Here is a 25,388-nt window from a genome sequence, read left to right as displayed (position 1 = left end):
AGGAGAATAATGAAATCATCATCTAAAAATTTCTTCATAAACATACAACGATCAGACAAAGTTCTAGGATGGGTGACCCCCTGTTGCACTCGTTTTTGCGCCCCGAGCGGCCAAAACCTCTCCCGTCGACCTCCGAGGCGATGGTTTTGGGCCTCGGAATTTGCCGTGACCGCTACGCAGTCAGTCTCGTGGGGCTCGGAGAGAGCTTTCCGGAATGGGGCCGCAATAGCGATTCCGAGTTCGTTCGAGAAAGTCCCGATGGTTTCGGCGCGCGCTTGCCGTGTCCGGTACGCGGTCGGCCTCGTGGGCATCGGAGAGATACGACAATGGCGAATCCGAGATCGTTCGAGAGTACAAAGGCGAGGGACGACGCACACAAAATGAGTGCGATCATACCAGCACTAAAGCACCGGGTCCCATCAGACCTCCGAAGTCAAGCGTGCTTGGGCGAGAGTATAACTAGGATGGGTGACCCCCTGGGAAGTCCTCGTGTTGCACTCCTTTTTGCGGCCCGAGCGGCCAAAAGACTTACTTAAAACCCTCTTTCAAGCTTTTCAATTTTTCCAGCATTATGGCCAACAATAAATGTAATTACAATATAGCAGGAGAATAATGAAATCATCATCTAAAAATTTCTTCATAAACATACAATGATCAGACATGGTTCTAGGATGGGTGACCCCCTGTTGCACTCGTTTTTGCGCCCCGAGCGGCCAAAACCTCTCCCGTCGACCTCCGAGGCGATGGTTTTGGGCCTCGGAATTTGCCGTGACCGCTACGCAGTCAGTCTCGCGGGGCTCGGAGAGAGCTTTCCGGAATGGGGCCGCAATAGCGATTCCGAGTTCGTTCGAGAAAGTCCCGATGGTTTCGGCGCGCGCTTGCCGTGTCCGGTACGCGGTCGGCCTCGTGGGCATCGGAGAGATCCGACAATGGCGATTCCGAGATCGTTCGAGAGTACAAAGGCGAGGGACGACGCACACAAATCGAGTGCGATCATACCAGCACTAAAGCTCCGGATCCCATCAGAACTCCGAAGTCAAGCGTGCTTGGGCGAGAGTATAACTAGGATGGGTGACCCCCTGGGAAGTCCTCGTGTTGCAATCCTTTTTGCGCCCCGAGCGGCCAAAAGACTTACTTAAAACCCTCTTTCAAGCTTTTCAATTTTTCCCGCATTATGGCCAACAATAAATGACATTAACTTATAGCAGGAGAATAATGAAATCATCATCTAAAAATTTCTTCATAAACATACAACGATCAGACAAAGTTCTAGGATGGGTGACCCCCTGTTGCACTCGTTTTTGCGCCCCGAGCGGCCAAAACCTCTCCCGTCGACCTCCGAGGCGATGGTTTTGGGCCTCGGAATTTGCCGTGACCGCTACGCAGTCAGTCTCGTGGGGCTCGGAGAGAGCTTTCCGGAATGGGGCCGCAATAGCGATTCCGAGTTCGTTCGAGAAAGTCCCGATGGTTTCGGCGCGCGCTTGCCGTGTCCGGTACGCGGTCGGCCTCGTGGGCATCGGAGAGATACGACAATGGCGAATCCGAGATCGTTCGAGAGTACAAAGGCGAGGGACGACGCACACAAAATGAGTGCGATCATACCAGCACTAAAGCACCGGGTCCCATCAGACCTCCGAAGTCAAGCGTGCTTGGGCGAGAGTATAACTAGGATGGGTGACCCCCTGGGAAGTCCTCGTGTTGCACTCCTTTTTGCGGCCCGAGCGGCCAAAAGACTTACTTAAAACCCTCTTTCAAGCTTTTCAATTTTTCCAGCATTATGGCCAACAATAAATGTAATTACAATATAGCAGGAGAATAATGAAATCATCATCTAAAAATTTCTTCATAAACATACAATGATCAGACATGGTTCTAGGATGGGTGACCCCCTGTTGCACTCGTTTTTGCGCCCCGAGCGGCCAAAACCTCTCCCGTCGACCTCCGAGGCGATGGTTTTGGGCCTCGGAATTTGCCGTGACCGCTACGCAGTCAGTCTCGCGGGGCTCGGAGAGAGCTTTCCGGAATGGGGCCGCAATAGCGATTCCGAGTTCGTTCGAGAAAGTCCCGATGGTTTCGGCGCGCGCTTGCCGTGTCCGGTACGCGGTCGGCCTCGTGGGCATCGGAGAGATCCGACAATGGCGATTCCGAGATCGTTCGAGAGTACAAAGGCGAGGGACGACGCACACAAATCGAGTGCGATCATACCAGCACTAAAGCTCCGGATCCCATCAGAACTCCGAAGTCAAGCGTGCTTGGGCGAGAGTATAACTAGGATGGGTGACCCCCTGGGAAGTCCTCGTGTTGCACTCCTTTTTGCGCCCCGAGCGGCCAAAAGACTTACTTAAAACCCTCTTTCAAGCTTTTCAATTTTTCCCGCATTATGGCCAACAATAAATGACATTAACTTATAGCAGGAGAATAATGAAATCATCATCTAAAAATTTCTTCATAAACATACAACGATCAGACAAAGTTCTAGGATGGGTGACCCCCTGTTGCACTCGTTTTTGCGCCCCGAGCGGCCAAAACCTCTCCCGTCGACCTCCGAGGCGATGGTTTTGGGCCTCGGAATTTGCCGTGACCGCTACGCAGTCAGTCTCGTGGGGCTCGGAGAGAGCTTTCCGGAATGGGGCCGCAATAGCGATTCCGAGTTCGTTCGAGAAAGTCCCGATGGTTTCGGCGCGCGCTTGCCGTGTCCGGTACGCGGTCGGCCTCGTGGGCATCGGAGAGATACGACAATGGCGAATCCGAGATCGTTCGAGAGTACAAAGGCGAGGGACGACGCACACAAAATGAGTGCGATCATACCAGCACTAAAGCACCGGGTCCCATCAGACCTCCGAAGTCAAGCGTGCTTGGGCGAGAGTATAACTAGGATGGGTGACCCCCTGGGAAGTCCTCGTGTTGCACTCCTTTTTGCGGCCCGAGCGGCCAAAAGACTTACTTAAAACCCTCTTTCAAGCTTTTCAATTTTTCCAGCATTATGGCCAACAATAAATGTAATTACAATATAGCAGGAGAATAATGAAATCATCATCTAAAAATTTCTTCATAAACATACAATGATCAGACATGGTTCTAGGATGGGTGACCCCCTGTTGCACTCGTTTTTGCGCCCCGAGCGGCCAAAACCTCTCCCGTCGACCTCCGAGGTGATGGTTTTGGGCCTCGGAATTTGCCGTGACCGCTACGCAGTCAGTCTCGTGGGGCTCGGAGAGAGCTTTCCGGAATGGGGCCGCAATAGCGATTCCGAGTTCGTTCGAGAAAGTCCCGATGGTTTCGGCGCGCGCTTGCCGTGTCCGGTACGCGGTCGGCCTCGTGGGCATCGGAGAGATACGACAATGGCGAATCCGAGATCGTTCGAGAGTACAAAGGCGAGGGACGACGCACACAAAATGAGTGCGATCATACCAGCACTAAAGCACCGGGTCCCATCAGACCTCCGAAGTCAAGCGTGCTTGGGCGAGAGTATAACTAGGATGGGTGACCCCCTGGGAAGTCCTCGTGTTGCACTCCTTTTTGCGGCCCGAGCGGCCAAAAGACTTACTTAAAACCCTCTTTCAAGCTTTTCAATTTTTCCAGCATTATGGCCAACAATAAATGTAATTACAATATAGCAGGAGAATAATGAAATCATCATCTAAAAATTTCTTCATAAACATACAATGATCAGACATGGTTCTAGGATGGGTGACCCCCTGTTGCACTCGTTTTTGCGCCCCGAGCGGCCAAAACCTCTCCCGTCGACCTCCGAGGCGATGGTTTTGGGCCTCGGAATTTGCCGTGACCGCTACGCAGTCAGTCTCGCGGGGCTCGGAGAGAGCTTTCCGGAATGGGGCCGCAATAGCGATTCCGAGTTCGTTCGAGAAAGTCCCGATGGTTTCGGCTCGCGCTTGCCGTGTCCGGTACGCGGTCGGCCTCGTGGGCATCGGAGAGATCCGACAATGGCGATTCCGAGATCGTTCGAGAGTACAAAGGCGAGGGACGACGCACACAAATCGAGTGCGATCATACCAGCACTAAAGCTCCGGATCCCATCAGAACTCCGAAGTCAAGCGTGCTTGGGCGAGAGTATAACTAGGATGGGTGACCCCCTGGGAAGTCCTCGTGTTGCACTCCTTTTTGCGCCCCGAGCGGCCAAAAGACTTACTTAAAACCCTCTTTCAAGCTTTTCAATTTTTCCCGCATTATGGCCAACAATAAATGACATTAACTTATAGCAGGAGAATAATGAAATCATCATCTAAAAATTTCTTCATAAACATACAACGATCAGACAAAGTTCTAGGATGGGTGACCCCCTGTTGCACTCGTTTTTGCGCCCCGAGCGGCCAAAACCTCTCCCGTCGACCTCCGAGGCGATGGTTTTGGGCCTCGGAATTTGCCGTGACCGCTACGCAGTCAGTCTCGTGGGGCTCGGAGAGAGCTTTCCGGAATGGGGCCGCAATAGCGATTCCGAGTTCGTTCGAGAAAGTCCCGATGGTTTCGGCGCGCGCTTGCCGTGTCCGGTACGCGGTCGGCCTCGTGGGCATCGGAGAGATACGACAATGGCGAATCCGAGATCGTTCGAGAGTACAAAGGCGAGGGACGACGCACACAAAATGAGTGCGATCATACCAGCACTAAAGCACCGGGTCCCATCAGACCTCCGAAGTCAAGCGTGCTTGGGCGAGAGTATAACTAGGATGGGTGACCCCCTGGGAAGTCCTCGTGTTGCACTCCTTTTTGCGGCCCGAGCGGCCAAAAGACTTACTTAAAACCCTCTTTCAAGCTTTTCAATTTTTCCAGCATTATGGCCAACAATAAATGTAATTACAATATAGCAGGAGAATAATGAAATCATCATCTAAAAATTTCTTCATAAACATACAATGATCAGACATGGTTCTAGGATGGGTGACCCCCTGTTGCACTCGTTTTTGCGCCCCGAGCGGCCAAAACCTCTCCCGTCGACCTCCGAGGCGATGGTTTTGGGCCTCGGAATTTGCCGTGACCGCTACGCAGTCAGTCTCGCGGGGCTCGGAGAGAGCTTTCCGGAATGGGGCCGCAATAGCGATTCCGAGTTCGTTCGAGAAAGTCCCGATGGTTTCGGCTCGCGCTTGCCGTGTCCGGTACGCGGTCGGCCTCGTGGGCATCGGAGAGATCCGACAATGGCGATTCCGAGATCGTTCGAGAGTACAAAGGCGAGGGACGACGCACACAAATCGAGTGCGATCATACCAGCACTAAAGCTCCGGATCCCATCAGAACTCCGAAGTCAAGCGTGCTTGGGCGAGAGTATAACTAGGATGGGTGACCCCCTGGGAAGTCCTCGTGTTGCACTCCTTTTTGCGCCCCGAGCGGCCAAAAGACTTACTTAAAACCCTCTTTCAAGCTTTTCAATTTTTCCCGCATTATGGCCAACAATAAATGACATTAACTTATAGCAGGAGAATAATGAAATCATCATCTAAAAATTTCTTCATAAACATACAACGATCAGACAAAGTTCTAGGATGGGTGACCCCCTGTTGCACTCGTTTTTGCGCCCCGAGCGGCCAAAACCTCTCCCGTCGACCTCCGAGGCGATGGTTTTGGGCCTCGGAATTTGCCGTGACCGCTACGCAGTCAGTCTCGTGGGGCTCGGAGAGAGCTTTCCGGAATGGGGCCGCAATAGCGATTCCGAGTTCGTTCGAGAAAGTCCCGATGGTTTCGGCGCGCGCTTGCCGTGTCCGGTACGCGGTCGGCCTCGTGGGCATCGGAGAGATACGACAATGGCGAATCCGAGATCGTTCGAGAGTACAAAGGCGAGGGACGACGCACACAAAATGAGTGCGATCATACCAGCACTAAAGCACCGGGTCCCATCAGACCTCCGAAGTCAAGCGTGCTTGGGCGAGAGTATAACTAGGATGGGTGACCCCCTGGGAAGTCCTCGTGTTGCACTCCTTTTTGCGGCCCGAGCGGCCAAAAGACTTACTTAAAACCCTCTTTCAAGCTTTTCAATTTTTCCAGCATTATGGCCAACAATAAATGTAATTACAATATAGCAGGAGAATAATGAAATCATCATCTAAAAATTTCTTCATAAACATACAACGATCAGACATGGTTCTAGGATGGGTGACCCCCTGTTGCACTCGTTTTTGCGCCCCGAGCGGCCAAAACCTCTCCCGTCGACCTCCGAGGCGATGGTTTTGGGCCTCGGAATTTGCCGTGACCGCTACGCAGTCAGTCTCGCGGGGCTCGGAGAGAGCTTTCCGGAATGGGGCCGCAATAGCGATTCCGAGTTCGTTCGAGAAAGTCCCGATGGTTTCGGCTCGCGCTTGCCGTGTCCGGTACGCGGTCGGCCTCGTGGGCATCGGAGAGATCCGACAATGGCGATTCCGAGATCGTTCGAGAGTACAAAGGCGAGGGACGACGCACACAAATCGAGTGCGATCATACCAGCACTAAAGCTCCGGATCCCATCAGAACTCCGAAGTCAAGCGTGCTTGGGCGAGAGTATAACTAGGATGGGTGACCCCCTGGGAAGTCCTCGTGTTGCACTCCTTTTTGCGCCCCGAGCGGCCAAAAGACTTACTTAAAACCCTCTTTCAAGCTTTTCAATTTTTCCCGCATTATGGCCAACAATAAATGACATTAACTTATAGCAGGAGAATAATGAAATCATCATCTAAAAATTTCTTCATAAACATACAACGATCAGACAAAGTTCTAGGATGGGTGACCCCCTGTTGCACTCGTTTTTGCGCCCCGAGCGGCCAAAACCTCTCCCGTCGACCTCCGAGGCGATGGTTTTGGGCCTCGGAATTTGCCGTGACCGCTACGCAGTCAGTCTCGCGGGGCTCGGAGAGAGCTTTCCGGAATGGGGCCGCAATAGCGATTCCGAGTTCGTTCGAGAAAGTCCCGATGGTTTCGGCGCGCGCTTGCCGTGTCCGGTACGCGGTCGGCCTCGTGGGCATCGGAGAGATCCGACAATGGCGATTCCGAGATCGTTCGAGAGTACAAAGGCGAGGGACGACGCACACAAATCGAGTGCGATCATACCAGCACTAAAGCTCCGGATCCCATCAGAACTCCGAAGTCAAGCGTGCTTGGGCGAGAGTATAACTAGGGTGGGTGACCCCCTGGGAAGTCCTCGTGTTGCACTCCTTTTTGCGCCCCGAGCGGCCAAAAGACTTACTTAAAACCCTCTTTCAAGCTTTTCAATTTTTCCCGCATTATGGCCAACAATAAATGACATTAACTTATAGCAGGAGAATAATGAAATCATCATCTAAAAATTTCTTCATAAACATACAACGATCAGACAAAGTTCTAGGATGGGTGACCCCCTGTTGCACTCGTTTTTGCGCCCCGAGCGGCCAAAACCTCTCCCGTCGACCTCCGAGGCGATGGTTTTGGGCCTCGGAATTTGCCGTGACCGCTACGCAGTCAGTCTCGTGGGGCTCGGAGAGAGCTTTCCGGAATGGGGCCGCAATAGCGATTCCGAGTTCGTTCGAGAAAGTCCCGATGGTTTCGGCGCGCGCTTGCCGTGTCCGGTACGCGGTCGGCCTCGTGGGCATCGGAGAGATACGACAATGGCGAATCCGAGATCGTTCGAGAGTACAAAGGCGAGGGACGACGCACACAAAATGAGTGCGATCATACCAGCACTAAAGCACCGGGTCCCATCAGACCTCCGAAGTCAAGCGTGCTTGGGCGAGAGTATAACTAGGATGGGTGACCCCCTGGGAAGTCCTCGTGTTGCACTCCTTTTTGCGGCCCGAGCGGCCAAAAGACTTACTTAAAACCCTCTTTCAAGCTTTTCAATTTTTCCAGCATTATGGCCAACAATAAATGTCATTACAATATAGCAGGAGAATAATGAAATCATCATCTAAAAATTTCTTCATAAACATACAATGATCAGACATGGTTCTAGGATGGGTGACCCCCTGTTGCACTCGTTTTTGCGCCCCGAGCGGCCAAAACCTCTCCCGTCGACCTCCGAGGCGATGGTTTTGGGCCTCGGAATTTGCCGTGACCGCTACGCAGTCAGTCTCGCGGGGCTCGGAGAGAGCTTTCCGGAATGGGGCCGCAATAGCGATTCCGAGTTCGTTCGAGAAAGTCCCGATGGTTTCGGCGCGCGCTTGCCGTGTCCGGTACGCGGTCGGCCTCGTGGGCATCGGAGAGATCCGACAATGGCGATTCCGAGATCGTTCGAGAGTACAAAGGCGAGGGACGACGCACACAAATCGAGTGCGATCATACCAGCACTAAAGCTCCGGATCCCATCAGAACTCCGAAGTCAAGCGTGCTTGGGCGAGAGTATAACTAGGATGGGTGACCCCCTGGGAAGTCCTCGTGTTGCACTCCTTTTTGCGCCCCGAGCGGCCAAAAGACTTACTTAAAACCCTCTTTCAAGCTTTTCAATTTTTCCCGCATTATGGCCAACAATAAATGACATTAACTTATAGCAGGAGAATAATGAAATCATCATCTAAAAATTTATTCATAAACATACAACGATCAGACAAAGTTCTAGGATGGGTGACCCCCTGTTGCACTCGTTTTTGCGCCCCGAGCGGCCAAAACCTCTCCCGTCGACCTCCGAGGCGATGGTTTTGGGCCTCGGAATTTGCCGTGACCGCTACGCAGTCAGTCTCGCGGGGCTCGGAGAGAGCTTTCCGGAATGGGGCCGCAATAGCGATTCCGAGTTCGTTCGAGAAAGTCCCGATGGTTTCGGCGCGCGCTTGCCGTGTCCGGTACGCGGTCGGCCTCGTGGGCATCGGAGAGATCCGACAATGGCGATTCCGAGATCGTTCGAGAGTACAAAGGCGAGGGACGACGCACACAAATCGAGTGCGATCATACCAGCACTAAAGCTCCGGATCCCATCAGAACTCCGAAGTCAAGCGTGCTTGGGCGAGAGTATAACTAGGATGGGTGACCCCCTGGGAAGTCCTCGTGTTGCACTCCTTTTTGCGCCCCGAGCGGCCAAAAGACTTACTTAAAACCCTCTTTCAAGCTTTTCAATTTTTCCCGCATTATGGCCAACAATAAATGACATTAACTTATAGCAGGAGAATAATGAAATCATCATCTAAAAATTTATTCATAAACATACAACGATCAGACAAAGTTCTAGGATGGGTGACCCCCTGTTGCACTCGTTTTTGCGCCCCGAGCGGCCAAAACCTCTCCCGTCGACCTCCGAGGCGATGGTTTTGGGCCTCGGAATTTGCCGTGACCGCTACGCAGTCAGTCTCGTGGGGCTCGGAGAGAGCTTTCCGGAATGGGGCCGCAATAGCGATTCCGAGTTCGTTCGAGAAAGTCCCGATGGTTTCGGCGCGCGCTTGCCGTGTCCGGTACGCGGTCGGCCTCGTGGGCATCGGAGAGATACGACAATGGCGAATCCGAGATCGTTCGAGAGTACAAAGGCGAGGGACGACGCACACAAAATGAGTGCGATCATACCAGCACTAAAGCACCGGGTCCCATCAGACCTCCGAAGTCAAGCGTGCTTGGGCGAGAGTATAACTAGGATGGGTGACCCCCTGGGAAGTCCTCGTGTTGCACTCCTTTTTGCGGCCCGAGCGGCCAAAAGACTTACTTAAAACCCTCTTTCAAGCTTTTCAATTTTTCCCGCATTATGGCCAACAATAAATGACATTAACTTATAGCAGGAGAATAATGAAATCATCATCTAAAAATTTCTTCATAAACATACAACGATCAGACATGGTTCTAGGATGGGTGACCCCCTGTTGCACTCGTTTTTGCGCCCCGAGCGGCCAAAACCTCTCCCGTCGACCTCCGAGGCGATGGTTTTGGGCCTCGGAATTTGCCGTGACCGCTACGCAGTCAGTCTCGCGGGGCTCGGAGAGAGCTTTCCGGAATGGGGCCGCAATAGCGATTCCGAGTTCGTTCGAGAAAGTCCCGATGGTTTCGGCGCGCGCTTGCCGTGTCCGGTACGCGGTTGGCCTCGTGGGCATCGGAGAGATCCGACAATGGCGATTCCGAGATCGTTCGAGAGTACAAAGGCGAGGGACGACGCACACAAAATGAGTGCGATCATACCAGCACTAAAGCACCGGGTCCCATCAGAACTCCGAAGTCAAGCGTGCTTGGGCGAGAGTAGAACTAGGATGGGTGACCCCCTGGGAAGTCCTCGTGTTGCACTCCTTTTTGCGGCCCGAGCGGCCAAAAGACTTACTTAAAACCCTCTTTCAAGCTTTTCAATTTTTCCCGCATTATGGCCAACAATAAATGACATTAACTTATAGCAGGAGAATAATGAAATCATCATCTAAAAATTTCTTCAGAAACATACAACGATCAGACAAGGTTCTAGGATGGGTGACCCCCTGTTGCACTCGTTTTTGCGCCCCGAGCGGCCAAAACCTCTCCCGTCGACCTCCGAGGCGATGGTGTTGGGCCTCGGAATTTGCCGTGACCGCTACGCAGTCAGTCTCGTGGGGCTCGGAGAGAGCTTTCCAGAATGGGGCCGCAATAGCGATTCCGAGTTCGTTCGAGAAAGTCCCGATGGTTTCGGCGCGCGCTTGCCGTGTCCGGTACGCGGTCGGCCTCGTGGGCATCGGAGAGATCCGACAATGGCGATTCCGAGATCGTTCGAGAGTACAAAGGCGAGGGACGACGCACACAAAATGAGTGCGATCATACCAGCACTAAAGCACCGGATCCCATCAGAACTCCGAAGTCAAGCGTGCTTGGGCGAGAGTAGAACTAGGATGGGTGACCCCCTGGGAAGTCCTCGTGTTGCACTCCTTTTTGCGCCCCGAGCGGCCAAAAGACTTACTTAAAACCCTCTTTCAAGCTTTTCAATTTTTCCAGCATTATGGCCAACAATAAATGTCATTACAATATAGCAGGAGAATAATGAAATCATCATCTAAAAATTTCTTCATAAACATACAATGATCAGACATGGTTCTAGGATGGGTGACCCCCTGTTGCAATCGTTTTTGTGCCCCGAGCGGCCAAAACCTCTCCCGTCGACCTCCGAGGCGATGGTTTTGGGCCTCAGAATTTGCCGTGACCGCTACACAGTCAGTCTCGCGGGGCTCGGAGAGAGCTTTCCGGAATGGGGCCGCAATAGCGATTCCGAGTTCGTTCGAGAAAGTCCCGATGGTTTCGGCGCGCGCTTGCCGTGTCCGGTACGCGGTTGGCCTCGTGGGCATCGGAGAGATCCGACAATGGCGATTCCGAGATCGTTCGAGAGTACAAAGGCGAGGGACGACGCACACAAAATGAGTGCGATCATACCAGCACTAAAGCACCGGGTCCCATCAGAACTCCGAAGTCAAGCGTGCTTGGGCGAGAGTAGAACTAGGATGGGTGACCCCCTGGGAAGTCCTCGTGTTGCACTCCTTTTTGCGGCCCGAGCGGCCAAAAGACTTACTTAAAACCCTCTTTCAAGCTTTTCAATTTTTCCCGCATTATGGCCAACAATAAATGACATTAACTTATAGCAGGAGAATAATGAAATCATCATCTAAAAATTTCTTCAGAAACATACAACGATCAGACAAGGTTCTAGGATGGGTGACCCCCTGTTGCACTCGTTTTTGCGCCCCGAGCGGCCAAAACCTCTCCCGTCGACCTCCGAGGCGATGGTGTTGGGCCTCGGAATTTGCCGTGACCGCTACGCAGTCAGTCTCGTGGGGCTCGGAGAGAGCTTTCCGGAATGGGGCCGCAATAGCGATTCCGAGTTCGTTCGAGAAAGTCCCGATGGTTTCGGCGCGCGCTTGCCGTGTCCGGTACGCGGTCGGCCTCGTGGGCATCGGAGAGATCCGACAATGGCGATTCCGATATCGTTCGAGAGTACAAAGGCGAGGGACGACGCACACAAAATGAGTGCGATCATACCAGCACTAAAGCACCGGATCCCATCAGAACTCCGAAGTCAAGCGTGCTTGGGCGAGAGTAGAACTAGGATGGGTGACCCCCTGGGAAGTCCTCGTGTTGCACTCCTTTTTGCGCCCCGAGCGGCCAAAAGACTTACTTAAAACCCTCTTTCAAGCTTTTCAATTTTTCCAGCATTATGGCCAACAATAAATGTCATTACAATATAGCAGGAGAATAATGAAATCATCATCTAAAAATTTCTTCATAAACATACAATGATCAGACATGGTTCTAGGATGGGTGACCCCCTGTTGCAATCGTTTTTGTGCCCCGAGCGGCCAAAACCTCTCCCGTCGACCTCCGAGGCGATGGTTTTGGGCCTCAGAATTTGCCGTGACCGCTACGCAGTCAGTCTCGTGGGGCTCGGAGAGAGCTTTCCGGAATGGGGCCGCAATAGCGATTCCGAGTTCGTTCGAGAAAGTCCAGATGGTTTCGGCGCGCGCTTGCCGTGTCCGGTACGCGGTCGGCCTCGTGGGCATCGAAGAGATACGACAATGGCGAATCCGAGATCGTTCGAGAGTACAAAGGCGAGGGACGACGCACACAAAACGAGTGCGATCATACCAGCACTAAAGCACCGGATCCCATCAGACCTCCGAAGTCAAGCGTGCTTGGGCGAGAGTAGTACTAGGATGGGTGACCCCCTGGGAAGCCCTCGTGTTGCACTCCTTTTTGCGGCCCGAGCGGCCAAAAGACTTACTTAAAACCCTCTTTCAAGCTTTTTAATTTTTCCAGCATTATGGCCAACAATAAATGACATTAACTTATAGCAGGAGAATAATGAAATCATCATCTAAAAATTTCTTCATAAACATACAATGATCAGACATGGTTCTAGGATGGGTGACCCCCTGTTGCACTCGTTTTTGCGCCCCGAGCGGCCAAAACCTCTCCCGTCGACCTCCGAGGCGATGGTTTTGGGCCTCGGAATTTGCCGTGACCGCTACGCAGTCAGTCTCGCGGGGCTCGGAGAAAGCTTTCCGGAATGGGGCCGCAATAGCGATTCCGAGTTCGTTCGAGAAAGTCCCGATGGTTTCGGCGCGCGCTTGCCGTGTCCGGTACGCGGTCGGCCTCGTGGGCATCGGAGAGATCCGACAATGGCGATTCCGAGATCGTTCGAGAGTACAAAGGCGAGGGACGACGCACACAAAATGAGTGCGATCATACCAGCACTAAAGCTCCGGATTCCATCAGAACTCCGAAGTCAAGCGTGCTTGGGCGAGAGTATAACTAGGATGGGTGACCCCCTGGGAAGTCCTCGTGTTGCACTCCTTTTTGCGCCCCGAGCGGCCAAAAGACTTACTTAAAACCCTCTTTCAAGCTTTTCAATTTTTCCAGCATTATGGCCAACAATAAATGTCATTACAATATAGCAGGAGAATAATGAAATCATCATCTAAAAATTTCTTCATAAACATACAATGATCAAACATGGTTCTAGGATGGGTGACCCCCTGTTGCACTCGTTTTTGCGCCCCGAGCGGCCAAAACCTCTCCCGTCGACCTCCGAGGCGATGGTTTTGGGCCTCGGAATTTGCCGTGACCGCTACGTAGTCAGTCTCGCGGGGCTCGGAGAGAGCTTTCCGGAATGGGGCCGCAATAGCGATTCCGAGTTCGTTCGAGAAAGTCCCGATGGTTTCGGCGCGCGCTTGCCGTGTCCGGTACGCGGTCGGCCTCGTGGGCATCGGAGAGATCCGACAATGGCGATTCCGAGATCGTTCGAGAGTACAAAGGCGAGGGACGACGCACACAAATCGAGTGCGATCATACCAGCACTAAAGCTCCGGATCCCATCAGACCTCCGAAGTCAAGCGTGCTTGGGCGAGAGTATAACTAGGATGGTTGACCCCCTGGGAAGTCCTCGTGTTGCACTCCTTTTTGCGGCCCGAGCGGCCAAAAGACTTACTTAAAACCCTCTTTCAAGCTTTTCAATTTTTCCCGCATTATGGCCAACAATAAATGACATTAACTTATAGCAGGAGAATAATGAAATCATCATCTAAAAATTTCTTCATAAACATACAACGATCAGACAAAGTTCTAGGATGGGTGACCCCCTGTTGCACTCGTTTTTGCGCCCCGAGCGGCCAAAACCTCTCCCGTCGACCTCCGAGGCGATGGTTTTGGGCCTCGGAATTTGCCGTGACCGCTACGCAGTCAGTCTCGCGGGGCTCGGAGAGAGCTTTCCGGAATGGGGCCGCAATAGCGATTCCGAGTTCGTTCGAGAAAGTCCCGATGGTTTCGGCGCGCGCTTGCCGTGTCCGGTACGCGGTCGGCCTCGTGGGCATCGGAGAGATCCGACAATGGCGATTCCGAGATCGTTCGAGAGTACAAAGGCGAGGGACGACGCACACAAATCGAGTGCGATCATACCAGCACTAAAGCTCCGGATCCCATCAGACCTCCGAAGTCAAGCGGGCTTGGGCGAGAGTATAACTAGGATGGGTGACCCCCTGGGAAGTCCTCGTGTTGCACTCCTTTTTGCGGCCCGAGCGGCCAAAAGACTTACTTAAAACCCTCTTTCAAGCTTTTCAATTTTTCCCGCATTATGGCCAACAATAAATGACATTAACTTATAGCAGGAGAATAATGAAATCATCATCTAAAAATTTCTTCATAAACATACAACGATCAGACAAAGTTCTAGGATGGGTGACCCCCTGTTGCACTCGTTTTTGCGCCCCGAGCGGCCAAAACCTCTCCCGTCGACCTCCGAGGCGATGGTTTTGGGCCTCGGAATTTGCCGTGACCGCTACGCAGTCAGTCTCGCGGGGCTCGGAGAGAGCTTTCCGGAATGGGGCCGCAATAGCGATTCCGAGTTCGTTCGAGAAAGTCCCGATGGTTTCGGCGCGCGCTTGCCGTGTCCGGTACGCGGTCGGCCTCGTGGGCATCGGAGAGATACGACAATGGCGAATCCGAGATCGTTCGAGAGTACAAAGGCGAGGGACGACGCACACAAAATGAGTGCGATCATACCAGCACTAAAGCACCGGGTCCCATCAGACCTCCGAAGTCAAGCGTGCTTGGGCGAGAGTATAACTAGGATGGGTGACCCCCTGGGAAGTCCTCGTGTTGCACTCCTTTTTGCGGCCCGAGCGGCCAAAAGACTTACTTAAAACCCTCTTTCAAGCTTTTCAATTTTTCCCGCATTATGGCCAACAATAAATGACATTAACTTATAGCAGGAGAATAATGAAATCATCATCTAAAAATTTCTTCATAAACATACAACGATCAGACATGGTTCTAGGATGGGTGACCCCCTGTTGCACTCGTTTTTGCGCCCCGAGTGGCCAAAACCTCTCCCGTCGACCTCCGAGGCGATGGTTTTGGGCCTCGGAATTTGCCGTGACCGCTACGCAGTCAGTCTCGCGGGGCTCGGAGAGAGCTTTCCGGAATGGGGCCGCAATAGCGATTCCGAGTTCGTTCGAGAAAGTCCCGATGGTTTCGGCGCGCGCTTGCCGTGTCCGGTACGCGGTTGGCCTCGTGGGCATCGGAGAGATCCGACAATGGCGATTCCGAGATCGTTCGAGAGTACAAAGGCGAGGGACGACGCACACAAAATGAGTGCGATCATACCAGCACTAAAGCACCGGGTCCCATCAGAACTCCGAAGTCAAGCGTGCTTGGGCGAGAGTAGAACTAGGATGGGTGACCCCCTGGGAAGTCCTCGTGTTGCACTCCTTTTTGCGGCCCGAGCGGCCAAAAGACTTACTTAAAACCCTCTTTCAAGCTTTTCAATTTTTCCCGCATTATGGCCAACAATAAATGACATTAACTTATAGCAGGAGAATAATGAAATCATCATCTAAAAATTTCTTCAGAAACATACAACGATCAGACAAGGTTCTAGGATGGGTGACCCCCTGTTGCACTCGTTTTTGCGCCCCGAGCGGCCAAAACCTCTCCCGTCGACCTCCGAGGCGATGGTGTTGGGCCTCGGAATTTGCCGTGACCGCTACGCAGTCAGTCTCGTGGGGCTCGGAGAGAGCTTTCCGGAATGGGGCCGCAATAGCGATTCCGAGTTCGTTCGAGAAAGTCCCGATGGTTTCGGCGCGCGCTTGCCGTGTCCGGTACGCGGTCGGCCTCGTGGGCATCGGAGAGATCCGACAATGGCGATTCCGAGATCGTTCGAGAGTACAAAGGCGAGGGACGACGCACACAAAATGAGTGCGATCATACCAGCACTAAAGCACCGGATCCCATCAGAACTCCGAAGTCAAGCGTGCTTGGGCGAGAGTAGAACTAGGATGGGTGACCCCCTGGGAAGTCCTCGTGTTGCACTCCTTTTTGCGCCCCGAGCGGCCAAAAGACTTACTTAAAACCCTCTTTCAAGCTTTTCAATTTTTCCAGCATTATGGCCAACAATAAATGTCATTACAATATAGCAGGAGAATAATGAAATCATCATCTAAAAATTTCTTCATAAACATACAATGATCAGACATGGTTCTAGGATGGGTGACCCCCTGTTGCAATCGTTTTTGTGCCCCGAGCGGCCAAAACCTCTCCCGTCGACCTCCGAGGCGATGGTTTTGGGCCTCAGAATTTGCCGTGACCGCTACACAGTCAGTCTCGCTGGGCTCGGAGAGAGCTTTCCGGAATGGGGCCGCAATAGCGATTCCGAGTTCGTTCGAGAAAGTCCCGATGGTTTCGGCGCGCGCTTGCCGTGTCCGGTACGCGGTTGGCCTCGTGGGCATCGGAGAGATCCGACAATGGCGATTCCGAGATCGTTCGAGAGTACAAAGGCGAGGGACGACGCACACAAAATGAGTGCGATCATACCAGCACTAAAGCACCGGGTCCCATCAGAACTCCGAAGTCAAGCGTGCTTGGGCGAGAGTAGAACTAGGATGGGTGACCCCCTGGGAAGTCCTCGTGTTGCACTCCTTTTTGCGGCCCGAGCGGCCAAAAGACTTACTTAAAACCCTCTTTCAAGCTTTTCAATTTTTCCCGCATTATGGCCAACAATAAATGACATTAACTTATAGCAGGAGAATAATGAAATCATCATCTAAAAATTTCTTCAGAAACATACAACGATCAGACAAGGTTCTAGGATGGGTGACCCCCTGTTGCACTCGTTTTTGCGCCCCGAGCGGCCAAAACCTCTCCCGTCGACCTCCGAGGCGATGGTGTTGGGCCTCGGAATTTGCCGTGACCGCTACGCAGTCAGTCTCGTGGGGCTCGGAGAGAGCTTTCCGGAATGGGGCCGCAATAGCGATTCCGAGTTCGTTCGAGAAAGTCCCGATGGTTTCGGCGCGCGCTTGCCGTGTCCGGTACGCGGTCGGCCTCGTGGGCATCGGAGAGATCCGACAATGGCGATTCCGATATCGTTCGAGAGTACAAAGGCGAGGGACGACGCACACAAAATGAGTGCGATCATACCAGCACTAAAGCACCGGATCCCATCAGAACTCCGAAGTCAAGCGTGCTTGGGCGAGAGTAGAACTAGGATGGGTGACCCCCTGGGAAGTCCTCGTGTTGCACTCCTTTTTGCGCCCCGAGCGGCCAAAAGACTTACTTAAAACCCTCTTTCAAGCTTTTCAATTTTTCCAGCATTATGGCCAACAATAAATGTCATTACAATATAGCAGGAGAATAATGAAATCATCATCTAAAAATTTCTTCATAAACATACAATGATCAGACATGGTTCTAGGATGGGTGACCCCCTGTTGCAATCGTTTTTGTGCCCCGAGCGGCCAAAACCTCTCCCGTCGACCTCCGAGGCGATGGTTTTGGGCCTCAGAATTTGCCGTGACCGCTACGCAGTCAGTCTCGTGGGGCTCGGAGAGAGCTTTCCGGAATGGGGCCGCAATAGCGATTCCGAGTTCGTTCGAGAAAGTCCCGATGGTTTCGGCGCGCGCTTGCCGTGTCCGGTACGCGGTCGGCCTCGTGGGCATCGAAGAGATACGACAATGGCGAATCCGAGATCGTTCGAGAGTACAAAGGCGAGGGACGACGCACACAAAACGAGTGCGATCATACCAGCACTAAAGCACCGGATCCCATCAGACCTCCGAAGTCAAGCGTGCTTGGGCGAGAGTAGTACTAGGATGGGTGACCCCCTGGGAAGCCCTCGTGTTGCACTCCTTTTTGCGGCCCGAGCGGCCAAAAGACTTACTTAAAACCCTCTTTCAAGCTTTTTAATTTTTCCAGCATTATGGCCAACAATAAATGACATTAACTTATAGCAGGAGAATAATGAAATCATCATCTAAAAATTTCTTCATAAACATACAATGATCAGACATGGTTCTAGGATGGGTGACCCCCTGTTGCACTCGTTTTTGCGCCCCGAGCGGCCAAAACCTCTCCCGTCGACCTCCGAGGCGATGGTTTTGGGCCTCGGAATTTGCCGTGACCGCTACGCAGTCAGTCTCGCGGGGCTCGGAGAAAGCTTTCCGGAATGGGGCCGCAATAGCGATTCCGAGTTCGTTCGAGAAAGTCCCGATGGTTTCGGCGCGCGCTTGCCGTGTCCGGTACGCGGTCGGCCTCGTGGGCATCGGAGAGATCCGACAATGGCGATTCCGAGATCGTTCGAGAGTACAAAGGCGAGGGACGACGCACACAAAATGAGTGCGATCATACCAGCACTAAAGCTCCGGATTCCATCAGAACTCCGAAGTCAAGCGTGCTTGGGCGAGAGTATAACTAGGATGGGTGACCCCCTGGGAAGTCCTCGTGTTGCACTCCTTTTTGCGCCCCGAGCGGCCAAAAGACTTACTTAAAACCCTCTTTCAAGCTTTTCAATTTTTCCAGCATTATGGCCAACAATAAATGTCATTACAATATAGCAGGAGAATAATGAAATCATCATCTAAAAATTTCTTCATAAACATACAATGATCAAACATGGTTCTAGGATGGGTGACCCCCTGTTGCACTCGTTTTTGCGCCCCGAGCGGCCAAAACCTCTCCCGTCGACCTCCGAGGCGATGGTTTTGGGCCTCGGAATTTGCCGTGACCGCTACGTAGTCAGTCTCGCGGGGCTCGGAGAGAGCTTTCCGGAATGGGGCCGCAATAGCGATTCCGAGTTCGTTCGAGAAAGTCCCGATGGTTTCGGCGCGCGCTTGCCGTGTCCGGTACGCGGTCGGCCTCGTGGGCATCGGAGAGATCCGACAATGGCGATTCCGAGATCGTTCGAGAGTACAAAGGCGAGGGACGACGCACACAAATCGAGTGCGATCATACCAGCACTAAAGCTCCGGATCCCATCAGACCTCCGAAGTCAAGCGTGCTTGGGCGAGAGTATAACTAGGATGGTTGACCCCCTGGGAAGTCCTCGTGTTGCACTCCTTTTTGCGGCCCGAGCGGCCAAAAGACTTACTTAAAACCCTCTTTCAAGCTTTTCAATTTTTCCCGCATTATGGCCAACAATAAATGACATTAACTTATAGCAGGAGAATAATGAAATCATCATCTAAAAATTTCTTCATAAACATACAACGATCAGACAAAGTTCTAGGATGGGTGACCCCCTGTTGCACTCGTTTTTGCGCCCCGAGCGGCCAAAACCTCTCCCGTCGACCTCCGAGGCGATGGTTTTGGGCCTCGGAATTTGCCGTGACCGCTACGCAGTCAGTCTCGCGGGGCTCGGAGAGAGCTTTCCGGAATGGGGCCGCAATAGCGATTCCGAGTTCGTTCGAGAAAGTCCCGATGGTTTCGGCGCGCGCTTGCCGTGTCCGGTACGCGGTCGGCCTCGTGGGCATCGGAGAGATCCGACAATGGCGATTCCGAGATCGTTCGAGAGTACAAAGGCGAGGGACGACGCACACAAATCGAGTGCGATCATACCAGCACTAAAGCTCCGGATCCCATCAGACCTCCGAAGTCAAGCGTGCTTGGGCGAGAGTATAACTAGGATGGGTGACCCCCTGGGAAGTCCTCGTGTTGCACTCCTTTTTGCGGCCCGAGCGGCCAAAAGACTTACTTAAAACCCTCTTTCAAGCTTTTCAATTTTTCCCGCATTATGGCCAACAATAAATGACATTAACTTATAGCAGGAGAATAATGAAATCATCATCTAAAAATTTCTTCATAAACATACAACGATCAGACAAAGTTCTAGGATGGGTGACCCCCTGTTGCACTCGTTTTTGCGCCCCGAGCGGCCAAAACCTCTCCCGTCGACCTCCGAGGCGATGGTTTTGGGCCTCGGAATTTGCCGTGACCGCTACGCAGTCAGTCTCGCGGGGCTCGGAGAGAGCTTTCCGGAATGGGGCCGCAATAGCGATTCCGAGTTCGTTCGAGAAAGTCCCGATGGTTTCGGCGCGCGCTTGCCGTGTCCGGTACGCGGTCGGCCTCGTGGGCATCGGAGAGATCCGACAATGGCGATTCCGAGATCGTTCGAGAGTACAAAGGCGAGGGACGACGCACACAAATCGAGTGCGATCATACCAGCACTAAAGCTCCGGATCCCATCAGAACTCCGAAGTCAAGCGTGCTTGGGCGAGAGTATAACTAGGATGGGTGACCCCCTGGGAAGTCCTCGTGTTGCACTCCTTTTTGCGCCCCGAGCGGCCAAAAGACTTACTTAAAACCCTCTTTCAAGCTTTTCAATTTTTCCCGCATTATGGCCAACAATAAATGACATTAACTTATAGCAGGAGAATAATGAAATCATCATCTAAAAATTTCTTCATAAACATACAACGATCAGACAAAGTTCTAGGATGGGTGACCCCCTGTTGCACTCGTTTTTGCGCCCCGAGCGGCCAAAACCTCTCCCGTCGACCTCCGAGGCGATGGTTTTGGGCCTCGGAATTTGCCGTGACCGCTAAGCAGTTAGTCTCGCGGGGCTCGGAGAGTGCTTTCCGGAATGGGGCCGCAATAGCGATTCCGAGTTCGTTCGAGAAAGTCCCGATGGTTTCGGCGCGCGCTTGCCGTGTCCGGTACGCGGTCGGCCTCGTGGGCATCGGAGAGATCCGACAATGGCGATTCCGAGATCGTTCGAGAGTACAAAGGCGAGGGACGACGCACACAAATCGAGTGCGATCATACCAGCACTAAAGCTCCGGATCCCATCAGAACTCCGAAGTCAAGCGTGCTTGGGCGAGAGTATAACTAGGATGGGTGACCCCCTGGGAAGTCCTCGTGTTGCACTCCTTTTTGCGCCCCGAGCGGCCAAAAGACTTACTTAAAACCCTCTTTCAAGCTTTTCAATTTTTCCCGCATTATGGCCAACAATAAATGACATTAACTTATAGCAGGAGAATAATGAAATCATCATCTAAAAATTTCTTCATAAACATACAACGATCAGACAAAGTTCTAGGATGGGTGACCCCCTGTTGCACTCGTTTTTGCGCCCCGAGCGGCCAAAACCTCTCCCGTCGACCTCCGAGGCGATGGTTTTGGGCCTCGGAATTTGCCGTGACCGCTACGCAGTCAGTCTCGTGGGGCTCGGAGAGAGCTTTCCGGAATGGGGCCGCAATAGCGATTCCGAGTTCGTTCGAGAAAGTCCCGATGGTTTCGGCGCGCGCTTGCCGTGTCCGGTACGCGGTCGGCCTCGTGGGCATCGGAGAGATACGACAATGGCGAATCCGAGATCGTTCGAGAGTACAAAGGCGAGGGACGATGCACACAAAATGAGTGCGATCATACCAGCACTAAAGCACCGGGTCCCATCAGACCTCCGAAGTCAAGCGTGCTTGGGCGAGAGTATAACTAGGATGGGTGACCCCCTGGGAAGTCCTCGTGTTGCACTCCTTTTTGCGGCCCGAGCGGCCAAAAGACTTACTTAAAACCCTCTTTCAAGCTTTTCAATTTTTCCAGCATTATGGCCAACAATAAATGTCATTACAATATAGCAGGAGAATAATGAAATCATCATCTAAAAATTTCTTCATAAACATACAATGATCAGACATGGTTCTAGGATGGGTGACCCCCTGTTGCACTCGTTTTTGCGCCCCGAGCGGCCAAAACCTCTCCCGTCGACCTCCGAGGCGATGGTTTTGGGCCTCGGAATTTGCCGTGACCGCTACGCAGTCAGTCTCGCGGGGCTCGGAGAGAGCTTTCCGGAATGGGGCCGCAATAGCGATTCCGAGTTCGTTCGAGAAAGTCCCGATGGTTTCGGCGCGCGCTTGCCGTGTCCGGTACGCGGTCGGCCTCGTGGGCATCGGAGAGATCCGACAATGGCGATTCCGAGATCGTTCGAGAGTACAAAGGCGAGGGACGACGCACACAAATCGAGTGCGATCATACCAGCACTAAAGCTCCGGATCCCATCAGACCTCCGAAGTCAAGCGTGCTTGGGCGAGAGTATAACTAGGATGGGTGACCCCCTGGGAAGTCCTCGTGTTGCACTCCTTTTTGCGGCCCGAGCGGCCAAAAGACTTACTTAAAACCCTCTTTCAAGCTTTTCAATTTTTCCCGCATTATGGCCAACAATAAATGACATTAACTTATAGCAGGAGAATAATGAAATCATCATCTAAAAATTTCTTCATAAACATACAACGTTCAGACAAAGTTCTAGGATGGGTGACCCCCTGTTGCACTCGTTTTTGCGCCCCGAGCGGCCAAAACCTCTCCCGTCGACCTCCGAGGCGATGGTTTTGGGCCTCGGAATTTGCCGTGACCGCTACGCAGTCAGTCTCGCGGGGCTCGGAGAGAGCTTTCCGGAATGGGGCCGCAATAGCGATTCCGAGTTCGTTCGAGAAAGTCCCGATGGTTTCGACGCGCGCTTGCCGTGTCCGGTACGCGGTCGGCCTCGTGGGCATCGGAGAGATCCGACAATGGCGATTCCGAGATCGTTCGAGAGTACAAAGGCGAGGGACGACGCACACAAATCGAGTGCGATCATACCAGCACTAAAGCTCCGGATCCCATCAGAACTCCGAAGTCAAGCGTGCTTGGGCGAGAGTAGAACTAGGATGGGTGACCCCCTGGGAAGTCCTCGTGTTGCACTCCTTTTTGCGCCCCGAGCGGCCAAAAGACTTACTTAAAACCCTCTTTCAAGCTTTTCAATTTTTCCCGCATTATGGCCAACAATAAATGACATTAACTTATAGCAGGAGAATAATGAAATCATCATCTACAAATTTCTTCAGAAACATACAACGATCAGACAAGGTTCTAGGATGGGTGACCCCCTGTTGCACTCGTTTTTGCGCCCCGAGCGGCCAAAACCTCTCCCGTCGACCTCCGAGGCGATGGTGTTGGGCCTCGGAATTTGCCGTGACCGCTACGCAGTCAGTCTCGTGGGGCTCGGAGAGAGCTTTCCGGAATGGGGCCGCAATAGCGATTCCGAGTTCGTTCGAGAAAGTCCCGATGGTTTCGGCGCGCGCTTGCCGTGTCCGGTACGCGGTCGGCCTCGTGGGCATCGGAGAGATCGGACAATGGCGATTCCGAGATCGTTCGAGAGTACAAAGGCGAGGGACGACGCACACAAAATGAGTGCGATCATACCAGCACTAAAGCACCGGATCCCATCAGAACTCCGAAGTCAAGCGTGCTTGGGCGAGAGTAGAACTAGGATGGGTGACCCCCTGGGAAGCCCTCGTGTTGCACTCCTTTTTGCGCCCCGAGCGGCCAAAAGTCTTACTTAAAACCCTCTTTTAAGCTTTTCAATTTTTCCAGCATTATGGCCAACAATAAATGTCATTAACTTATAGCAGGAGAATAATGAAATCATCATCTAAAAATTTCTTCATAAACATACAATGATCAGACATGGTTCTAGGATGGGTGACCCCCTGTTGCACTCGTTTTTGTGCCCCGAGCGGCCAAAACCTCTCCCGTCGACCTCCGAGGCGATGGTTTTGGGCCTCGGAATTTGCCGTGACTGCTATGCAGTCAGTCTCGTGGGGCTCGGAGAGAGCTTTCCGGAATGGGGCCGCAATAGCGATTCCGAGTTCGTTCGAGAAAGTCCCGATGGTTTCGGCGCGCGCTTGCCGTGTCCGGTACGCGGTCGGCCTCGTGGGCATCGGAGAGATCCGACAATGGCGATTCCGAGATCGTTCGAGAGTACCAAGGCGAGGGACGATGCACACAAATCGAGTGCGATCATACCAGCACTAAAGCTCCGGATCCCATCCGAACTCTGAAGTCAAGCGTGCTTGGGCGAGAGTAGTACTAGGATGGGTGACCCCCTGGGAAGTCCTCGTGTTGCACTCCTTTTTGCGCCCCGAGCGGCCAAAAGACTTACTTAAAACCCTCTTTCATGTTTTTCAATTTTTCCCGCATTATGGCCAACAATAAATGACATTAACTTATAGCAGGAGAATAATGAAATCATCATCTAAAAATTTCTTCAGAAACATACAACGATCAGACAAGGTTCTAGGATGGGTGACCCCCTGTTGCACTCGTTTTTGCGCCCCGAGCGGCCAAAACCTCTCCCGTCGACCTCCGAGGCGATGGTGTTGGGCCTCGGAATTTGCCGTGACCGCTACGCAGTCAGTCTCGTGGGGCTCGGAGAGAGCTTTCCGGAATGGGGCCGCAATAGCGATTCCGAGTTCGTTCGAGAAAGTCCCGATGGTTTCGGCGCGCGCTTGCCGTGTCCGGTACGCGGTCGGCCTCGTGGGCATCGGAGAGATACGACAATGGCGAATCCGAGATCGTTCGAGAGTACAAAGGCGAGGGACGATGCACACAAAATGAGTGCGATCATACCAGCACTAAAGCACCGGGTCCCATCAGACCTCCGAAGTCAAGCGTGCTTGGGCGAGAGTATAACTAGGATGGGTGACCCCCTGGGAAGTCCTCGTGTTGCACTCCTTTTTGCGGCCCGAGCGGCCAAAAGACTTACTTAAAACCCTCTTTCAAGCTTTTCAATTTTTCCAGCATTATGGCCAACAATAAATGTCATTACAATATAGCAGGAGAATAATGAAATCATCATCTAAAAATTTCTTCATAAACATACAATGATCAGACATGGTTCTAGGATGGGTGACCCCCTGTTGCACTCGTTTTTGCGCCCCGAGCGGCCAAAACCTCTCCCGTCGACCTCCGAGGCGATGGTTTTGGGCCTCGGAATTTGCCGTGACCGCTACGCAGTCAGTCTCGCGGGGCTCGGAGAGAGCTTTCCGGAATGGGGCCGCAATAGCGATTCCGAGTTCGTTCGAGAAAGTCCCGATGGTTTCGGCGCGCGCTTGCCGTGTCCGGTACGCGGTCGGCCTCGTGGGCATCGGAGAGATCCGACAATGGCGATTCCGAGATCGTTCGAGAGTACAAAGGCGAGGGACGACGCACACAAATCGAGTGCGATCATACCAGCACTAAAGCTCCGGATCCCATCAGACCTCCGAAGTCAAGCGTGCTTGGGCGAGAGTATAACTAGGATGGGTGACCCCCTGGGAAGTCCTCGTGTTGCACTCCTTTTTGCGGCCCGAGCGGCCAAAAGACTTACTTAAAACCCTCTTTCAAGCTTTTCAATTTTTCCCGCATTATGGCCAACAATAAATGACATTAACTTATAGCAGGAGAATAATGAAATCATCATCTAAAAATTTCTTCATAAACATACAACGTTCAGACAAAGT

General features: G+C 52.6%; 42 non-coding genes across 42 annotated transcripts; all 42 read left to right on the top strand.

Annotated features, from left to right (window-relative positions):
* Positions 1 to 382: 382 nt before the first annotated feature.
* On the top strand, positions 383 to 501 carry LOC135621099 (5S ribosomal RNA). The gene has a single exon (XR_010490325.1). It is a non-coding gene; the product is annotated as a 5S ribosomal RNA (ribosomal RNA).
* Positions 502 to 985: 484 nt separating this feature from the next.
* On the top strand, positions 986 to 1,104 carry LOC135621076 (5S ribosomal RNA). The gene has a single exon (XR_010490302.1). It is a non-coding gene; the product is annotated as a 5S ribosomal RNA (ribosomal RNA).
* Positions 1,105 to 1,588: 484 nt separating this feature from the next.
* On the top strand, positions 1,589 to 1,707 carry LOC135621098 (5S ribosomal RNA). The gene has a single exon (XR_010490324.1). It is a non-coding gene; the product is annotated as a 5S ribosomal RNA (ribosomal RNA).
* Positions 1,708 to 2,191: 484 nt separating this feature from the next.
* LOC135620981 (5S ribosomal RNA) lies at positions 2,192 to 2,310 on the top strand. The gene has a single exon (XR_010490209.1). It is a non-coding gene; the product is annotated as a 5S ribosomal RNA (ribosomal RNA).
* Positions 2,311 to 2,794: 484 nt separating this feature from the next.
* LOC135621097 (5S ribosomal RNA) lies at positions 2,795 to 2,913 on the top strand. Its single transcript, XR_010490323.1, has one exon. It is a non-coding gene; the product is annotated as a 5S ribosomal RNA (ribosomal RNA).
* Positions 2,914 to 3,397: 484 nt separating this feature from the next.
* LOC135621096 (5S ribosomal RNA) lies at positions 3,398 to 3,516 on the top strand. Its single transcript, XR_010490322.1, has one exon. It is a non-coding gene; the product is annotated as a 5S ribosomal RNA (ribosomal RNA).
* A 484-nt stretch (positions 3,517 to 4,000) lies between these two features.
* LOC135620980 (5S ribosomal RNA) lies at positions 4,001 to 4,119 on the top strand. The gene has a single exon (XR_010490208.1). It is a non-coding gene; the product is annotated as a 5S ribosomal RNA (ribosomal RNA).
* Positions 4,120 to 4,603: 484 nt separating this feature from the next.
* Positions 4,604 to 4,722, top strand: LOC135621094 (5S ribosomal RNA). The gene has a single exon (XR_010490320.1). It is a non-coding gene; the product is annotated as a 5S ribosomal RNA (ribosomal RNA).
* A 484-nt stretch (positions 4,723 to 5,206) lies between these two features.
* LOC135620979 (5S ribosomal RNA) lies at positions 5,207 to 5,325 on the top strand. Its single transcript, XR_010490207.1, has one exon. It is a non-coding gene; the product is annotated as a 5S ribosomal RNA (ribosomal RNA).
* Positions 5,326 to 5,809: 484 nt separating this feature from the next.
* Positions 5,810 to 5,928, top strand: LOC135621093 (5S ribosomal RNA). Its single transcript, XR_010490319.1, has one exon. It is a non-coding gene; the product is annotated as a 5S ribosomal RNA (ribosomal RNA).
* Positions 5,929 to 6,412: 484 nt separating this feature from the next.
* Positions 6,413 to 6,531, top strand: LOC135620978 (5S ribosomal RNA). Its single transcript, XR_010490206.1, has one exon. It is a non-coding gene; the product is annotated as a 5S ribosomal RNA (ribosomal RNA).
* A 484-nt stretch (positions 6,532 to 7,015) lies between these two features.
* On the top strand, positions 7,016 to 7,134 carry LOC135621009 (5S ribosomal RNA). The gene has a single exon (XR_010490237.1). It is a non-coding gene; the product is annotated as a 5S ribosomal RNA (ribosomal RNA).
* Positions 7,135 to 7,618: 484 nt separating this feature from the next.
* Positions 7,619 to 7,737, top strand: LOC135621092 (5S ribosomal RNA). Its single transcript, XR_010490318.1, has one exon. It is a non-coding gene; the product is annotated as a 5S ribosomal RNA (ribosomal RNA).
* Positions 7,738 to 8,221: 484 nt separating this feature from the next.
* On the top strand, positions 8,222 to 8,340 carry LOC135620977 (5S ribosomal RNA). The gene has a single exon (XR_010490205.1). It is a non-coding gene; the product is annotated as a 5S ribosomal RNA (ribosomal RNA).
* A 484-nt stretch (positions 8,341 to 8,824) lies between these two features.
* Positions 8,825 to 8,943, top strand: LOC135620975 (5S ribosomal RNA). The gene has a single exon (XR_010490203.1). It is a non-coding gene; the product is annotated as a 5S ribosomal RNA (ribosomal RNA).
* Positions 8,944 to 9,427: 484 nt separating this feature from the next.
* On the top strand, positions 9,428 to 9,546 carry LOC135621091 (5S ribosomal RNA). Its single transcript, XR_010490317.1, has one exon. It is a non-coding gene; the product is annotated as a 5S ribosomal RNA (ribosomal RNA).
* A 484-nt stretch (positions 9,547 to 10,030) lies between these two features.
* On the top strand, positions 10,031 to 10,149 carry LOC135620873 (5S ribosomal RNA). Its single transcript, XR_010490102.1, has one exon. It is a non-coding gene; the product is annotated as a 5S ribosomal RNA (ribosomal RNA).
* Positions 10,150 to 10,633: 484 nt separating this feature from the next.
* On the top strand, positions 10,634 to 10,752 carry LOC135620757 (5S ribosomal RNA). The gene has a single exon (XR_010489992.1). It is a non-coding gene; the product is annotated as a 5S ribosomal RNA (ribosomal RNA).
* Positions 10,753 to 11,236: 484 nt separating this feature from the next.
* LOC135620872 (5S ribosomal RNA) lies at positions 11,237 to 11,355 on the top strand. The gene has a single exon (XR_010490101.1). It is a non-coding gene; the product is annotated as a 5S ribosomal RNA (ribosomal RNA).
* Positions 11,356 to 11,839: 484 nt separating this feature from the next.
* LOC135620756 (5S ribosomal RNA) lies at positions 11,840 to 11,958 on the top strand. The gene has a single exon (XR_010489991.1). It is a non-coding gene; the product is annotated as a 5S ribosomal RNA (ribosomal RNA).
* A 484-nt stretch (positions 11,959 to 12,442) lies between these two features.
* LOC135620540 (5S ribosomal RNA) lies at positions 12,443 to 12,561 on the top strand. The gene has a single exon (XR_010489783.1). It is a non-coding gene; the product is annotated as a 5S ribosomal RNA (ribosomal RNA).
* Positions 12,562 to 13,045: 484 nt separating this feature from the next.
* LOC135621073 (5S ribosomal RNA) lies at positions 13,046 to 13,164 on the top strand. Its single transcript, XR_010490299.1, has one exon. It is a non-coding gene; the product is annotated as a 5S ribosomal RNA (ribosomal RNA).
* A 484-nt stretch (positions 13,165 to 13,648) lies between these two features.
* On the top strand, positions 13,649 to 13,767 carry LOC135621155 (5S ribosomal RNA). The gene has a single exon (XR_010490381.1). It is a non-coding gene; the product is annotated as a 5S ribosomal RNA (ribosomal RNA).
* A 484-nt stretch (positions 13,768 to 14,251) lies between these two features.
* On the top strand, positions 14,252 to 14,370 carry LOC135621180 (5S ribosomal RNA). The gene has a single exon (XR_010490405.1). It is a non-coding gene; the product is annotated as a 5S ribosomal RNA (ribosomal RNA).
* Positions 14,371 to 14,854: 484 nt separating this feature from the next.
* LOC135621090 (5S ribosomal RNA) lies at positions 14,855 to 14,973 on the top strand. The gene has a single exon (XR_010490316.1). It is a non-coding gene; the product is annotated as a 5S ribosomal RNA (ribosomal RNA).
* Positions 14,974 to 15,457: 484 nt separating this feature from the next.
* LOC135620871 (5S ribosomal RNA) lies at positions 15,458 to 15,576 on the top strand. Its single transcript, XR_010490100.1, has one exon. It is a non-coding gene; the product is annotated as a 5S ribosomal RNA (ribosomal RNA).
* Positions 15,577 to 16,060: 484 nt separating this feature from the next.
* On the top strand, positions 16,061 to 16,179 carry LOC135620755 (5S ribosomal RNA). The gene has a single exon (XR_010489990.1). It is a non-coding gene; the product is annotated as a 5S ribosomal RNA (ribosomal RNA).
* Positions 16,180 to 16,663: 484 nt separating this feature from the next.
* Positions 16,664 to 16,782, top strand: LOC135620868 (5S ribosomal RNA). The gene has a single exon (XR_010490098.1). It is a non-coding gene; the product is annotated as a 5S ribosomal RNA (ribosomal RNA).
* Positions 16,783 to 17,266: 484 nt separating this feature from the next.
* On the top strand, positions 17,267 to 17,385 carry LOC135620754 (5S ribosomal RNA). Its single transcript, XR_010489989.1, has one exon. It is a non-coding gene; the product is annotated as a 5S ribosomal RNA (ribosomal RNA).
* A 484-nt stretch (positions 17,386 to 17,869) lies between these two features.
* LOC135620539 (5S ribosomal RNA) lies at positions 17,870 to 17,988 on the top strand. The gene has a single exon (XR_010489782.1). It is a non-coding gene; the product is annotated as a 5S ribosomal RNA (ribosomal RNA).
* Positions 17,989 to 18,472: 484 nt separating this feature from the next.
* Positions 18,473 to 18,591, top strand: LOC135621071 (5S ribosomal RNA). Its single transcript, XR_010490297.1, has one exon. It is a non-coding gene; the product is annotated as a 5S ribosomal RNA (ribosomal RNA).
* Positions 18,592 to 19,075: 484 nt separating this feature from the next.
* LOC135621154 (5S ribosomal RNA) lies at positions 19,076 to 19,194 on the top strand. The gene has a single exon (XR_010490380.1). It is a non-coding gene; the product is annotated as a 5S ribosomal RNA (ribosomal RNA).
* Positions 19,195 to 19,678: 484 nt separating this feature from the next.
* On the top strand, positions 19,679 to 19,797 carry LOC135621062 (5S ribosomal RNA). Its single transcript, XR_010490288.1, has one exon. It is a non-coding gene; the product is annotated as a 5S ribosomal RNA (ribosomal RNA).
* Positions 19,798 to 20,281: 484 nt separating this feature from the next.
* On the top strand, positions 20,282 to 20,400 carry LOC135620974 (5S ribosomal RNA). The gene has a single exon (XR_010490202.1). It is a non-coding gene; the product is annotated as a 5S ribosomal RNA (ribosomal RNA).
* Positions 20,401 to 20,884: 484 nt separating this feature from the next.
* LOC135620973 (5S ribosomal RNA) lies at positions 20,885 to 21,003 on the top strand. The gene has a single exon (XR_010490201.1). It is a non-coding gene; the product is annotated as a 5S ribosomal RNA (ribosomal RNA).
* Positions 21,004 to 21,487: 484 nt separating this feature from the next.
* LOC135621088 (5S ribosomal RNA) lies at positions 21,488 to 21,606 on the top strand. Its single transcript, XR_010490314.1, has one exon. It is a non-coding gene; the product is annotated as a 5S ribosomal RNA (ribosomal RNA).
* A 484-nt stretch (positions 21,607 to 22,090) lies between these two features.
* On the top strand, positions 22,091 to 22,209 carry LOC135621060 (5S ribosomal RNA). The gene has a single exon (XR_010490286.1). It is a non-coding gene; the product is annotated as a 5S ribosomal RNA (ribosomal RNA).
* A 484-nt stretch (positions 22,210 to 22,693) lies between these two features.
* Positions 22,694 to 22,812, top strand: LOC135620836 (5S ribosomal RNA). Its single transcript, XR_010490067.1, has one exon. It is a non-coding gene; the product is annotated as a 5S ribosomal RNA (ribosomal RNA).
* A 484-nt stretch (positions 22,813 to 23,296) lies between these two features.
* Positions 23,297 to 23,415, top strand: LOC135620773 (5S ribosomal RNA). The gene has a single exon (XR_010490007.1). It is a non-coding gene; the product is annotated as a 5S ribosomal RNA (ribosomal RNA).
* A 484-nt stretch (positions 23,416 to 23,899) lies between these two features.
* On the top strand, positions 23,900 to 24,018 carry LOC135620588 (5S ribosomal RNA). The gene has a single exon (XR_010489830.1). It is a non-coding gene; the product is annotated as a 5S ribosomal RNA (ribosomal RNA).
* A 484-nt stretch (positions 24,019 to 24,502) lies between these two features.
* Positions 24,503 to 24,621, top strand: LOC135621087 (5S ribosomal RNA). Its single transcript, XR_010490313.1, has one exon. It is a non-coding gene; the product is annotated as a 5S ribosomal RNA (ribosomal RNA).
* Positions 24,622 to 25,105: 484 nt separating this feature from the next.
* Positions 25,106 to 25,224, top strand: LOC135621059 (5S ribosomal RNA). The gene has a single exon (XR_010490285.1). It is a non-coding gene; the product is annotated as a 5S ribosomal RNA (ribosomal RNA).
* Positions 25,225 to 25,388: the final 164 nt, after the last annotated feature.

Source organism: Musa acuminata, chromosome BXJ2-8 (genome assembly GCF_036884655.1).
Source record: "Musa acuminata AAA Group cultivar baxijiao chromosome BXJ2-8, Cavendish_Baxijiao_AAA, whole genome shotgun sequence".
In the NCBI taxonomy this organism is placed as follows: Eukaryota; Viridiplantae; Streptophyta; class Magnoliopsida; order Zingiberales; family Musaceae; genus Musa; species Musa acuminata.
Note: the sequence above shows the minus strand (reverse complement) of the source record. Positions and strands in the feature narration are given on the sequence as shown.